Here is a 12,953-nt window from a genome sequence, read left to right as displayed (position 1 = left end):
CTACTCATGGATTTTCGTTTTTGTTTTTCCAGGCAGGTTTCCATTGCTCTTTCCATCTTTCCCTAGCTCACCTCTCACCTTTAAATGATATAGTTTTAACTCACTAAGCCTGGTGTTAAGAAAGCTTAATACCTGCTTCTTTCTAAATCCAGCAGGTATTCAAAAACAAGCATTTCCTTTCCAGCATTCTTTACTTAAGATGCTGCAGGCATTACCTGATGCTGTTAATGCTCATGGTAACCAAAGAATCAAAAAGAATCACTTTCCTTTTCTTCTCCCCTCTTTTTCTAATAAATAAATTTACTTTGCTTTTCTTCTTTGCTTTCCTTTCCTTCTTCCTGCTTTCCTTTTCTTGACCTTTACAAAATCCAGACCTCTTTTCTTCCCCCTTGTCTTTCCCCCCTAATTCCTTGTGCAGGCTTCTAAAATCCTGTGCACATTGTACAGCGCAACCAGTTATCTGGGACATTTCCCTACCAACCCACATGACAGTGCAACAGGGTAACAGAAGGATTTGTGCCTATGTACTTACATAGCTAACAGAGTGTTTTATCTTGCCAGCAGCTGAATACTTACAACTCCTCTTGAAGTCCTTCTCTTCCTGGAACAATCAGTGTTGGTTTCCAGTTTCTGGCAGGATAAAATCAATGGAAACCATAAAACCATAATTTTTTCCTAATTTTTAAAAACAAAAATCTTTAAATATGCTCTGCTTTTTTGTTCTGTGTATTACAAGTTTAAATTTAACAACTGATTTTTTAAAAATTGTTGATTGAGATTATCTCATTATCAGTTCTCCTCATAACACTGCATTTTCTTTTGATTCGTATTTGGCATCCCAAATTGCAACAGACAAATTTGACTCCTGCCAAAAAGATACAATTTTTAAAAACTGTTGGGCCAATACGAGTCATGTCCTTTGACAATAATTTTCATGCTAGTAACACAAAAGCTAGCAATTAAATTAGACCAATTCAAAACGATGTTGATGTGGCTCCCATAGCCACTCTTACAAATAAGCTGATTTATGTATTAAATCATTGGTAAATGTTTCACTCCATAAAACTCAGGTGAAATCTCAAGATTGCAGAAAACACACAGATTAATTTGTTAATTTTTGCTGTGCTTTCTCACCATACCACCAGCCTGGTTTTAGAGCATAATATGTCTTATTCATAAATCCAGTTTTAAAGCAGTAATAAATAAGAACTCTTGGCTAATGCAAAAATCATTTAAGCAGAAAGTTGGTATAAATTGTTCGTTTCATCCCCAAATACCAGAAATATTAGCTTCATGAGACTTAAATATGAATTACATTATTAGTTAACTTAGTCTAATGAATTTGACAATTGTATATGCTCTACATTCTCCCATACAAAGAAATGCAGTACTGATTACTGTTGTTTCAAAATAAAGAAAGCAGCAGCAGAAGGAACAAAGGTCAAGTGCCCATGAGAGAGTCTACTGTATGCCCGAGAACAAAATGGCTGCTGTCTCTGCACACCAGCAAAATTCTTCACAGTTTAAAGCTACAATACAAACAGCTACAACACAATACAAAGATGTTATATGCGTGTATACATGTGTATACAAATATACATACATATACACACACACATATATACATATATATGTGTATATATACATGCACATATACACATATATATACACACATATACATACACACACACATATATTGTTATGTATTTGTATTAAATATATTTTATATATACATGTGTGTATTCATGCATGCATAAATGTAACTTGAGCTGCACCTGTTCATGGGAATTATAGACCCAATGGGAAATGCACAAACAGTTCTGGAAGCAAGAAGGAGAGAGTTTTCCTTTGTAGTCTAGTGGTTAGGACATTTCCTTGGAAGCAGAGGGTATTCTGATTTCCAGTCCCTGCTGTTATTTCTGTTTTTTAACCAATCGTTGTCTAATGGCCAAGGTATGAACAATGGTGGCTCAAAACTCCTCCTTCTTTTCTTGTTCCTAGATTGTCTAAAGAGGATTCCTCTTGTTACTTTTCCTTTAAGTCCTGTGACTCCTGCACTCTTGGCTGCTCAGCAGCTTAACCTCAGCCAGAAAATTGGACAGTACCATCACCTCATCTATTCTGTAGTGGGAGATGTGGTTTCATTTCTCCCTATCAGATGTATAGGGGTCCTAGGTGCCTAACTTGGTCAAACTGAATTGTTCTTTAGAGCATGGAGCTTCACGCTTCTGCTGAATCCCTTGACTTGTACCCTTGAGGTGTTTATACATGTGCTCTGGGAGCGTGTGTGTGTGTGTGGGGGGGTGGTGCTTGAATTAGAGTGGGTCCACAAGCCGTTTTACCACTGAAAAAACCATTTTACCGTGCTCCAACAGACTCGATTAATTGATTAATCAACTCAGTTAATTAAGTCTGCTCCAATGAGCTGTAATTACAGCACATCAGAGTAATCTCACTGCTCATGTATAGGTGCCCTTAGTTCCTAACTATTTTATCTGGTCTTTCACTTAAGAAACCACTGGACACAGTAAATTTTCATTTAGTTTGCCTGATGGCAGTTCCCCATTTTCTTTTCTGCTGGGAAAAATAATGAGATAGCTAGCCAGCTTCATTGCCATGAGCTGGGATCAGAAGCAGTTAAATTCCCCATCACCTTCCATGCTGGGGACATGAACTGATTCTCTACTGGGAGAACACATAAGAAGCAATAATTCTGCCAGATTTAGTGTTCCTTACTCAGCCTTTGCCTTGTCATGTTGTTTACTACCTCAGGGCCATATTTTTAAATGTACCTGGGAACTTAATTCCCATTGCTTTTAGCACCAGTTAAGTAGTTAAATACCTGTAAATTATGTTGTCCTAAGTACCTATGATTGATTATGGATTGATTTAATAACCTGGATAATGGTTTTTAAGAGGAAATGTGATTTCCATGATGTTTATCTGGTAGGTTGTATACCATATGTCATCCTTAATATTGTATGTCATCCCAAATTGAACTCATCAGGCTGGTATACGTATATGAAGGTATATATGTGATACACACATGCATGTGCACAAAGAGTCACTCTCTTAAGTATTTCTTAAAAAACTAATATATGACAGTGTATCAGAAACAAAATGCAATTTTGGAATAAATTCATTTTGTGTGTGCTGATCATTTACTGGACCACATTACATCCCTATATAGTTGTAAACTATGGGTGCATTTGACAGTGCTCCTATCAGTGTTCTTTGCTGCTGTGCAGTTTCCTGCTTTGTCTCAGATTACAGCATGGGTAGCCATTTTGCCATTAGGTTCCAAAATACCCTCTTATATACATATATTTGCACATATTATTTTCTCAAAAGCAATATAGGTGCATGTATATGCTTATTACTTTTTCAAAATATTCAAATTGAGACCCAGACTATATCTTCCTCTCTATTTGTGTACTGCTCAATAAGTTAATTTTCAGCAATTGCTATCATTGTACTTGCAGAATGTTTTCAGTATTATGAATTGAACATGGTGCAAATGGCCTGAGTTGCATTAAATTCTCTTGTTTGTGCTTTTCCTCCTAATTCCTACTCCCAGTTCCTAAGGCATGTAAATTACATTATTTATCAAAACCTGTTCTTACCAAATACGTGTGAGTATCATGGCCTTGATAATTTAACAGTCACTTTACATTACAGCTTGATTCAACTATGCTGGCACAAAGCAGCTGCAGCCTTGTGGAGATTAACCCATGCAGAATGGTTCAGGCAGTGGTTGTATTTTTTTTTTTTCTTGGAGCTGCAACACGGTGTAGCTAAAACTACACTTGATATATTTGAAATTAATGGTCTGGGTTTTATAACACACCTTTCTGTGGAGTTTATGCTGAATAACTCCAGTCTATGCCCTCACCTCACAAATATCTCACATGTTTGGTGCTGTTGTAGGTAGACATGGAGTCCTATGCTGATGTGACTATCTCAATCCTAGTTAAGCTTCAGAAGCCAACAGTGAATTAATTTAACTTGAGAACAAACCTTCCCTGATAGGGCACAGCTGTTAGTGGTACTGCTTACCCTGACCTAAGCTGATTCCAAGCTGAAGCTGACTGATTTCAGCCAAAGCCTCTGTGGGTGCGTCCTCATGCAATGTTTACCATAGGCAGTGGAAAGCCAGGGCTAACAGGGCTCATCCCCCCCACCCAAACATGGGGCAGCAGGTAGGGCCACAAGGCAGTCTCGCCGTGGGCTCTGGGGAGCTGCAGCAGGAGTGGGGAGGGGTGCACACACAGCCAGGATTGCAGTCAAGATTGCAACCCAGTGTGCGGATGACTGGCTGTCCAGCACAGCAGGCAAGTATCAGTTTGTCCATTCTGTGAAGGGGAAAGGGATTGGGGTGGGGGGGCAGATCAAGGCCCCCCACATTGAGGGAGGGAGTGGGGCAGAGGCAGGGGCTGGGGTGAATGGGGCCCTGACTGAGCTGGGTGGTGGGACAATTGTAGCCCGGGTGGCTCATCCAGGGACACAGGGGGCTCCCACTGCTGTGAGCACCCCAGTGAAGGCCAGGGGTACATGTGCCCACTTGATCTATGTGTGGGACAGAGGTAGCTGCCTCTGTGCGCTGGGCTTTGCATGCCACTGCAGCTGCCATTGCCCTGGGAGTGGCATGATGCCATGTGTGTCCTGCCACTACTGGGCTGTGCTGCACTCTCTGCCCACCCCATGGCGGGAAGCACATGGCATCATGCAGCTCCCGAGGCAGCTGCACCAGCAGCTGTGCACAAAACTCAATATACTGTGGCAGGTGCTTCTGCCTCATGCACAGATTGTTGGGGCACGTGCTCTTTGGGCCTCCCCCAGGGTGCACACAGTGGCGGGAGCCCCATGTGGCCCTGACTGAGCCATCTGGGCTCCGATTGTTCCACCACCCAGACCGGTCAGGGCCCCATTCACCTCTGCCCCTGCTTTTGCCCCTTACCCTTCCTCACCATGGGAGCCCCAATCTGCCCCCACCAGCCCTTCCTGCACAGACTTACCTGTCTGACGTAGGGGGAGAGTGCATGTGCGTGCGCTCAGCCACCCCAAATAATTTTTTCTCCCTCCGCCTGTGGAGTTACCCAATTAACTCTGCAGTAAAATGTCACCATCTACACATGTGGTGCTATTAGAACAGAGTAAACTAATCAACTCTGCCACAGGTTAGTACTGCTGGACACAAGTACTGTGCTATGGAGGAGTTATTTACTCCACCACAATGAATGTGTAGATGCTGATAAGCTGGCTGGGGCATTAGAGTGCTTCAGTGAGGGGGTTACCTGCTATCTAGTCCTGCTGTGAAGCACCCTCATGCCCCTGTCAGCCTCCCTACAGCACATTGAGCCGGGTTGTAGGAGCCCTAGGGTGACAGGCTGACCCTTGGGAATCCCTGCTGGCTAAGGCTGCTCTGCTCTGGCTCAACATGCTGTGGTCCCAGGCACATGTGCAAATGGCAGGCCCTGGTGCAATAAACTCTGGCACGAACTGGGCTGTGCTAGTTAGACATACTAATTGCATATGTAGATGCACCTTGTGGGACTTCTATCAATCTATACCAGCAGTGAATTAAGTCCAGAAGCTTTGCTGTGTGACTTTACTATATGTGCCAGTGATACAATGTGGATGGAAGAACAACTGGCTCTCTCCTGCCGTTACAAGTGAAATTCATTATTGCCGTGTCATCATTTCAATAAGGATTCTGTTTTCATTAGCTGACTCCAGTTGGTCTAAGGTTCATTTGATAAGTTTTGTGATTCTTTTTAGGATCCAACGTTTTTATTGGGTTTTTTAACCTGAGGGTTTATTCAGCTTTTAATGCTGTAGAAAGTCATTTGAAAGCCTCTTCATAGTTAATGACATTGCTGTGTGATAGATAGCTTTTCAGTAGAAAACTGCAGCTATACTGTTGATTGTGAGCTTTGCAGTTTTGAGTTTTGTAAGATCATTGTGCTGTAATTCATGGGATTCACACCAGGGGCAGCCAGTTAATCTCCCTAGCTCCCAAACGTCAACCAGTATATGCTTACATCCATTACACCCTCTAGCAATACCCTTTACAAGTGTCAATTACTGTTTTATAGCAGCACAAGCTAAACCTGAAGGACACTGCAGGTCTGTCTGTTGAGAAGATTTCTAACAGGGTTTCTTATCAAGCTAGGGCATACCAATACCCATGGGAAATAGGTGTGACACAGTCTTTTTGGACTTTAAGTGATCGATGAACAGCTTTACTGATTTTTTTTCAGTGCTGCAACAACCTGAACCTGACAGCAAATGACTCTGAGACTGTGTTGGCATTCTCAAAGTCCCAGCAAGGGGCAGAAGAAGGCTCATTAGTCAAGGTGACTTGCTTTTGTAAATTTGTCAGCATGATGATGCTCCCCATCCCATCTGGGGAGTCCCGTGTCTGTGCATAGATCTGTCTTTCTGTGTGTGAGTGTGTGTGTGTATGTCTGTCTATCTGTAATCTGTGTGTTTATGTACACACACACACACACACACACACACATATACATATATGCATGTATAAATACATATATAAAGTATGCATAAAGATTACAGATTGAAAGAGAAATAAAAGTTCTTGGTGCAAGTGACTTAAAATCATCTATTATTGCAGAAAGTAAGTAGTGAAAAGTAACTAGAGTAGTAAAAGCTCAGTTGCAGTTATCCCTCCTCTGCCTGCCTTCTGTTTTCACTTGAAGGTTTTTATGCTCATTTAAGTGAATGTATAATTAAAAGAGGCACAGGAAGAGGTTAATTCTTCATTTTTGCATCTTTGTGAAATAGCAATGCTAATATAAGATCCAGAATTGATGTAAATCTACAAAGGTGAGTTTGAAGATTTGTGCCAGTGACATTCTTATACCTTTATGGAATACGCAAACAACACAGCTACCAAAAATCACACAAAAGAGACAAAAGATGTCTCATTGTGCACTCTGGGGACCTGTACATGCCTGTGATCTATTTTGTCCAGTATGTGATCTCTGATGTACTGATTGGATTAGGTTCCCAGCTTGTCATGTTATCATATATACTTTATACTAAAAAATTCTAGGACCAAAATCTCAGAGTGTCTAAATGGGTTAGCTAAGAGCCTGTGGAAGTGAAGCACGTATACCTGGGACAGTGTTTGTGAGCCAGATATACACTCACTTTGATCCATATTGGGCATTCAGCTTGATTTGTGGAATAGCTGTTCTCCATCTCTACTTTTGGAAGTACAATACAAAAGACACATTTCTTTTTGAGTCAGATATAGGAGGATGCAAGAGTAAAATTTGAGCTATATGTAAGGGAAAAAATCATACTATACCTCAAGTCTTACCTAAGCCATACCTTTACCTAACGCCTTAATAATAGACCTTGATTTCCAAAGCCACTGGTTTAAGAATGTAGTAAGAGTGAAAATCATCTCAGCACCACACTTCCTTCCCCTTCAATATAAATTACTAACCATATAATTGGCATGGATATGATTCAGTATGTTTAAATCATACTAATACATTAGACTATGCATACATCCTTGGGGCCAATTTTTTTCAATTTCTATTCCATGACAGCAGAACCAATATAGTTCTGTTGTATAAGGTTAGGGCTTTTAGTAGGTTTTTGTGAAGGGTACAAAGCCCTACCTGATAGGAAGACCTGCTGCAGAGAGTGTTTCCACACAGCAGCATGCCGAATGGGTTGGCGGGGGGTTTGTATAAGGGAGGGAACAGATGAATTAGTAGTTGAAGATCTTCTCTACATTGAAAAAAGGCTGTAAAACAGCTATAAAGGCTAATCATAGTATGCCTAACCCTATCACTGTTCTAACAATTTGCCTAATGCATAGCCCAGCTGCTGTGCTGGGTGATACAATTTAATGTGAGGTTTAAATGTAGTGTTAGTAGTGCACAGGGCACATTGAGGAGTCTCTGCCGCAGTTATTGGGAAAATTCAGTGTGATGAAGATGCAGCTGTAATGCTAAAAGGGAAGGTGCATACAGGATATGGCATAAGGGGGCTATTAGCATGTCATAATCTTCCCTTGGATTCTTTGCCAATCTGACATAATTTTGGATGTGGCATGGTTTTAAATTCTGCATGGAAAACTCCATCTTTCCACTGGGACAAATATAATCTCTTTTATTTCTTCAGTGAAAATTCAGACTGCTAGAAAATAGACCCTTGAGACAAATAGATTACTGTGGGAGTATCGGGACCAGGATAAATTCTAAACTATTATTAGAACTATTTATTTGAAAGTAGATTAATGATTATTAGGAATTGCTTTGATTTGGTAAATTTGATGGAGTGAAAAATTGTCTTTTTGTTGTCTTGTCCACAACTGATTGTTATCCCTAGCGGTCATAGTCCTAACCTTCCCCTTGACAGGTGATTGATGAGTGAAATTCTAGTTGAAAATTAAGCTTTGATTCCTGTCCTTAGATATGGCTGTGCACACAGCCAGCCACCTACCCTGCCGCCAACTTCAATAGAAAAAACCTGCAAACCTTTGCATACATAGGAGAGAGGGAATTGCACCTAAAAGAAATGACGTAAGAATTTGATAAATAGAAAGCCACATTCTTCTGGGCTCTACATTTTAATAAGGATATGGAGAAAAAGGAGAAGGCCCAGAGACAGGCAACAAGAAAGATAGGTAGGTAAGCTGTATAAGGGAAGGTTGAGAGAATTAGGTATGTCTAGCTTGGAGAAAATGCAATTAAGAGAGGACACATGATAGCAGGTTTCAAATATTTGGAAGGCTGCCATGGCAAAGAAGGAGTACAACTGTTTTCCCTTGATGCAGAAGGCAGGACACAAAGCAATGACTTTAGATTGTAGCAAAGGAGATTTTGATTAGCTCTCAGGAGAAACTTTCCTACTGTTAGACAAGTAAGAAAATGGAATAGATTGTCCAGGGAAGTGTGGAATCTCCTTTACTGGATGTTTTCAAGAGGAGCTTAGATAATCATTGGTCAGGGATGATTTAGGAATAGCATTTCTACATTCATATAGGGGGCTGGGCCAGATGAATCTTGAGGTCCTTTCCAGCTACATAGTTCTTTGATAGCTTTTAAATTCACACTAGATGGTCTTACATATTTCAGTCGGAACCTCCCACTTACATGATCTTACATACCTTTAATGCTCTGAAAACAAGGTCACTTCCTGTATACAGATATGGTTCCTACTTACGTCAAAAGCCTAAATCACCAGAGGCATAAGTTTAGCAAAACTGGTGGCATTGTACCATTCATTGATACCAGGACTGAAGTTTACACTTTTACTTAAATTTCTGCAATGTGGGTCAAGTTTGTGCAAATGGCATTGTCCCATTTCCCTTCTTCATTTGGAATTGCTGTAATAGTCTGAAAGGAATGGGTAAATTCAGATTTTGCAGCAAGTGATTTGTATCATGCACTGAAGTTAAAGGTGCAAGACAATCTCCACTAGAAATGTCATTACTCATGCTCAGGATTTCCTGAAACATTCTCTTTCTGGCTTAAGTTCAATGTCTTTTTCACTCTGAAGATTGTGACTTGCCCACAGAGCACATGTATGTACATTACTGAAAACTATCCTCACTTTTGGATTCAGGCACAAATTAGTATGTGGAACTTTGTGCCTGGTTTTTCCCTCTAGAGCAGTTGGGTAGGGAATTGGAGGGGGATGGGAAATGACTCAGCATCATTTCATCCACCAGGGAGAGTAGATAAGTTAGTATCTAAATTTCCTTTCTTTTTTAGAAGCTGGGTCAGGACCAGTGTTCTCTGTACCAAACTGACCAGTTTGTTATCTGTTTACTTTATCCACTTCCCATTAATAACCTCAGTGTCAGAAAGAATGATGGAATGAAAGGTGTTTAGACTTCTCATAACTACTATGACCTGGTTTAAATGGTTTTGTTAGCAAAAAATCTACAAAAAACAGCTCTAGAATAAAAACATATTAGTAAATATTTATTTAATTAGTGAGGCCGGAATATGTTAATCTCTATCTGTTAATTGTTAACTTTTTGCTACAGTTTGTTAATTCAACATGGTGAATCAGTGCCTCATTACATGTTCAAGAATTTATTGAATAAAGTTGTCAAAGCAGAGCAAAGAGGATGGGATGTACCAAAACAAAAATTGTCATACTAGGAGGATATTTATTTCAAGTTGGGTTCCATGGGTGTGTGCTCTGAATCTGGCTCTACTTAATATGCTAATTAGTGTTTTAGACAACAAAGTACAGAGTACATTTACTAAATTTGGTTATGATACCACACTCAAAGGGGTTGCAAGTACTTTGCAGAGTAGCTTAAGAATTCTAAATGATCTTGATGCATGTGTCTGAAGTTAACAAGAAGAAACTCAATAAAGTTTTGTTCAGATTACTACATTTAGGAAGGAGAAATCCAATGCAATAAATACACAAGTGGCACATCTACATGTGCATTAATACATGTTTCCTAATGCGCATTAAATTTAGTACCTCCAATATGGAGGCGCAGATTTTTCAGGTGAGGCTTAATGTGCAGTCGCCTAGTCTTTTGCACATTACTATATTAGCACGGTGTTTTACATGCTGCTTTAATGCACTGTAGACTAGGCTACTGCGCATTAAAATGCATGTATAGATACACCTAATGGGGACTAACTGGCTAGATAACAGTACTGCAGAGAAGGATCTTGAAATGAGCCAACAGAGTGATTCTCTTGGGGGGGAAAAAAGGGCAAGTCTTATTGTACTGGGCTTTAATTGGAGTTTTTCATGTAAAACCTGGGAAGCAATCATTCTGCTATAGTCAGTGCTAATGAAACCAGACTGTTAGAGAGTGTCTAGATGGGAATAACAAGAACGAGAAGAATGTTAGCATATATGACTTCCAAAGTGTGGTTGAAAAAACTGGGTTTGTTTAGTTTATAAAGATAAGATGGAGGGAGAATATGGTAATAGTCATCTAATATGTAAATTGTTGTTATAAAGAGAATGGTAATTGAGTGTTCTCCAAGTTGTGATGGGGGATGAACATGTGGCCAGTCGCAGTGCTGACCCACTGTCTAGTGCAGTCCACCCTGTCTCTCCTGCCATGACTTGCTGTTCAATAATACAAGTTGAACTAAGTGGGAGGCTGCCCATTTAATGTCCCGATGCCATGGGGTCTACACATGGCTCCGACCTTCCTTACAACCTTGTGCAGGGGGTTGTTTTAGGTGACCTATTGGTGACTTTTTCAGCCCCTGTATTTCTATGGTTCTGTGATTTAGTCAATGAAAATTGTTCTGCACTCTGATCAAAATCTTATTTACCATGAAAATGATATTTTTAAGCAGAGAGGAGGAAGCGGTAGCTTACCCTAATTTAAGAGGAAAAATGAGATAGGTAGTATGGAAAAGATAATACATGTGAATTTCTGTTCCTCCTGAATTACTGTGGTATCCTGCCAAGGTGGATGATGTCCTTCCAGAATTTGCAATTAGAAGATGGAACAGATGGTCAGAGTTTTATATAGTTACTTGTCTATTACACGCTAAGTTTTGCTTACCAGATGAGTGCTCTGTTCAACAGGGGATCTGTACATAGATAAGAGCTTAGTTCTGCTCAGAGTGGGAGCATTCCCATCACCTTCAGTGGAACCAGGAAAGAGGCCTTATTTTTTTTAATAAAATGGAAATACAGTTAAAATTCAGGGGAAAAAACTTTTTACTAAATAAAACCTATGAAATATTCCCATAATTTTAAAATAAAATTCCACTGAAAACAGTTTAATAAAGCACCCCACAAAACTGGCATATTTTGCAAGTCAAAACTGGCATGACAAGCCATGTGGTGCAGTTAGCAATCCTTTACTGATTATTATAGGCTGGAATTTAGACAGATTGTGTGGTAACAGTACAGCACAAGCTGAGTTTGAACTACACAGTTGCTGCATCTACAGGAGACGTTGACTGCACAGTTATTACTAAGCAGTCATTTAGTACTCACATACGCAAGTACTGAATGACTGTGCAGTAACCAGTGTTACTGCTCAGCAGCATCCCCAAATGGGTTTTTGGTGATGCTGATCATGCAGTAGCTCATTACTACTGTGCAATAGTGTTGTGTCACACTTTGTGTCATGTGAAGCTACTGCACAATAGTAATGAGCTACTGTGCAGTCAGTGTCTTGTGTAGATGCGGCCACCCTGTAGCTAAAATGTCTATGCATCGGTAGTATTCTGTATAAAGGGTTCTTCTTGTGCTTGCTACAACTGGGAGCAGTCTCTTCGCTTTCAGGAGGAATACTATAGTTAGAAAATGAAATTGGCTGGAAATAAACAATGGAATTGATTAGTCTATTTTTCTTATCCAAGCTGAAGAAAATGAACAAAGCAACCCAACTGTTGCACACATACTTAACTCTTTACTAAGATGCCCTCTTGCAGTCAGTTCGAGACTACTGATGTGCATAAAGTTAAAGCGCATATGCTTGTAGAAGTAGAAGTCGTTTATTATAATGACTTTAGTCTTAATACACTCAAAATTTAATAGTATCTTAAGCAATGTATATCTTTAAATATATACTTTCATAGATTTCATAGATGTTTAGGGTTGGAAGGGACCTTAGTAGGTCATCAAGTCCGACCCCCTGCCCTGGTTAGGTTACCCCAGCCAGGTGCTTGTCCAGTCCCCAGGTTTCATAGATTTCATAAACATTAGGGATGGAAGGGACCTCGGAAGATCATCGAGTCCAGCCCCCTGCCCTAGGGGCAAGAAGTTAGCAGGAGTCATAGGAGCCCGGCATGATAAACATCCAAATTTCTCTTGAAGGTGTTCAAAGTAGGTGCTTGAACCACCCCCGGCAGCAGTCTATTCCAGACCTTGGGGGCTTGGACTGTAAAGAAGTTCCTCCTAATGTCCAGCCTGAAACAGTCCTGAAGGAGTCTATGACTGTTTGGCCTTATTATCCCCTGGGGTGC

This window comes from Crocodylus siamensis, chromosome 1, assembly GCF_052110815.1.
Source record: "Crocodylus siamensis isolate JL-2025a chromosome 1, ASM5211081v1, whole genome shotgun sequence".
Classification (NCBI taxonomy): domain Eukaryota; kingdom Metazoa; phylum Chordata; order Crocodylia; family Crocodylidae; genus Crocodylus; species Crocodylus siamensis.
This window is presented reverse-complemented; position numbering follows the sequence as displayed.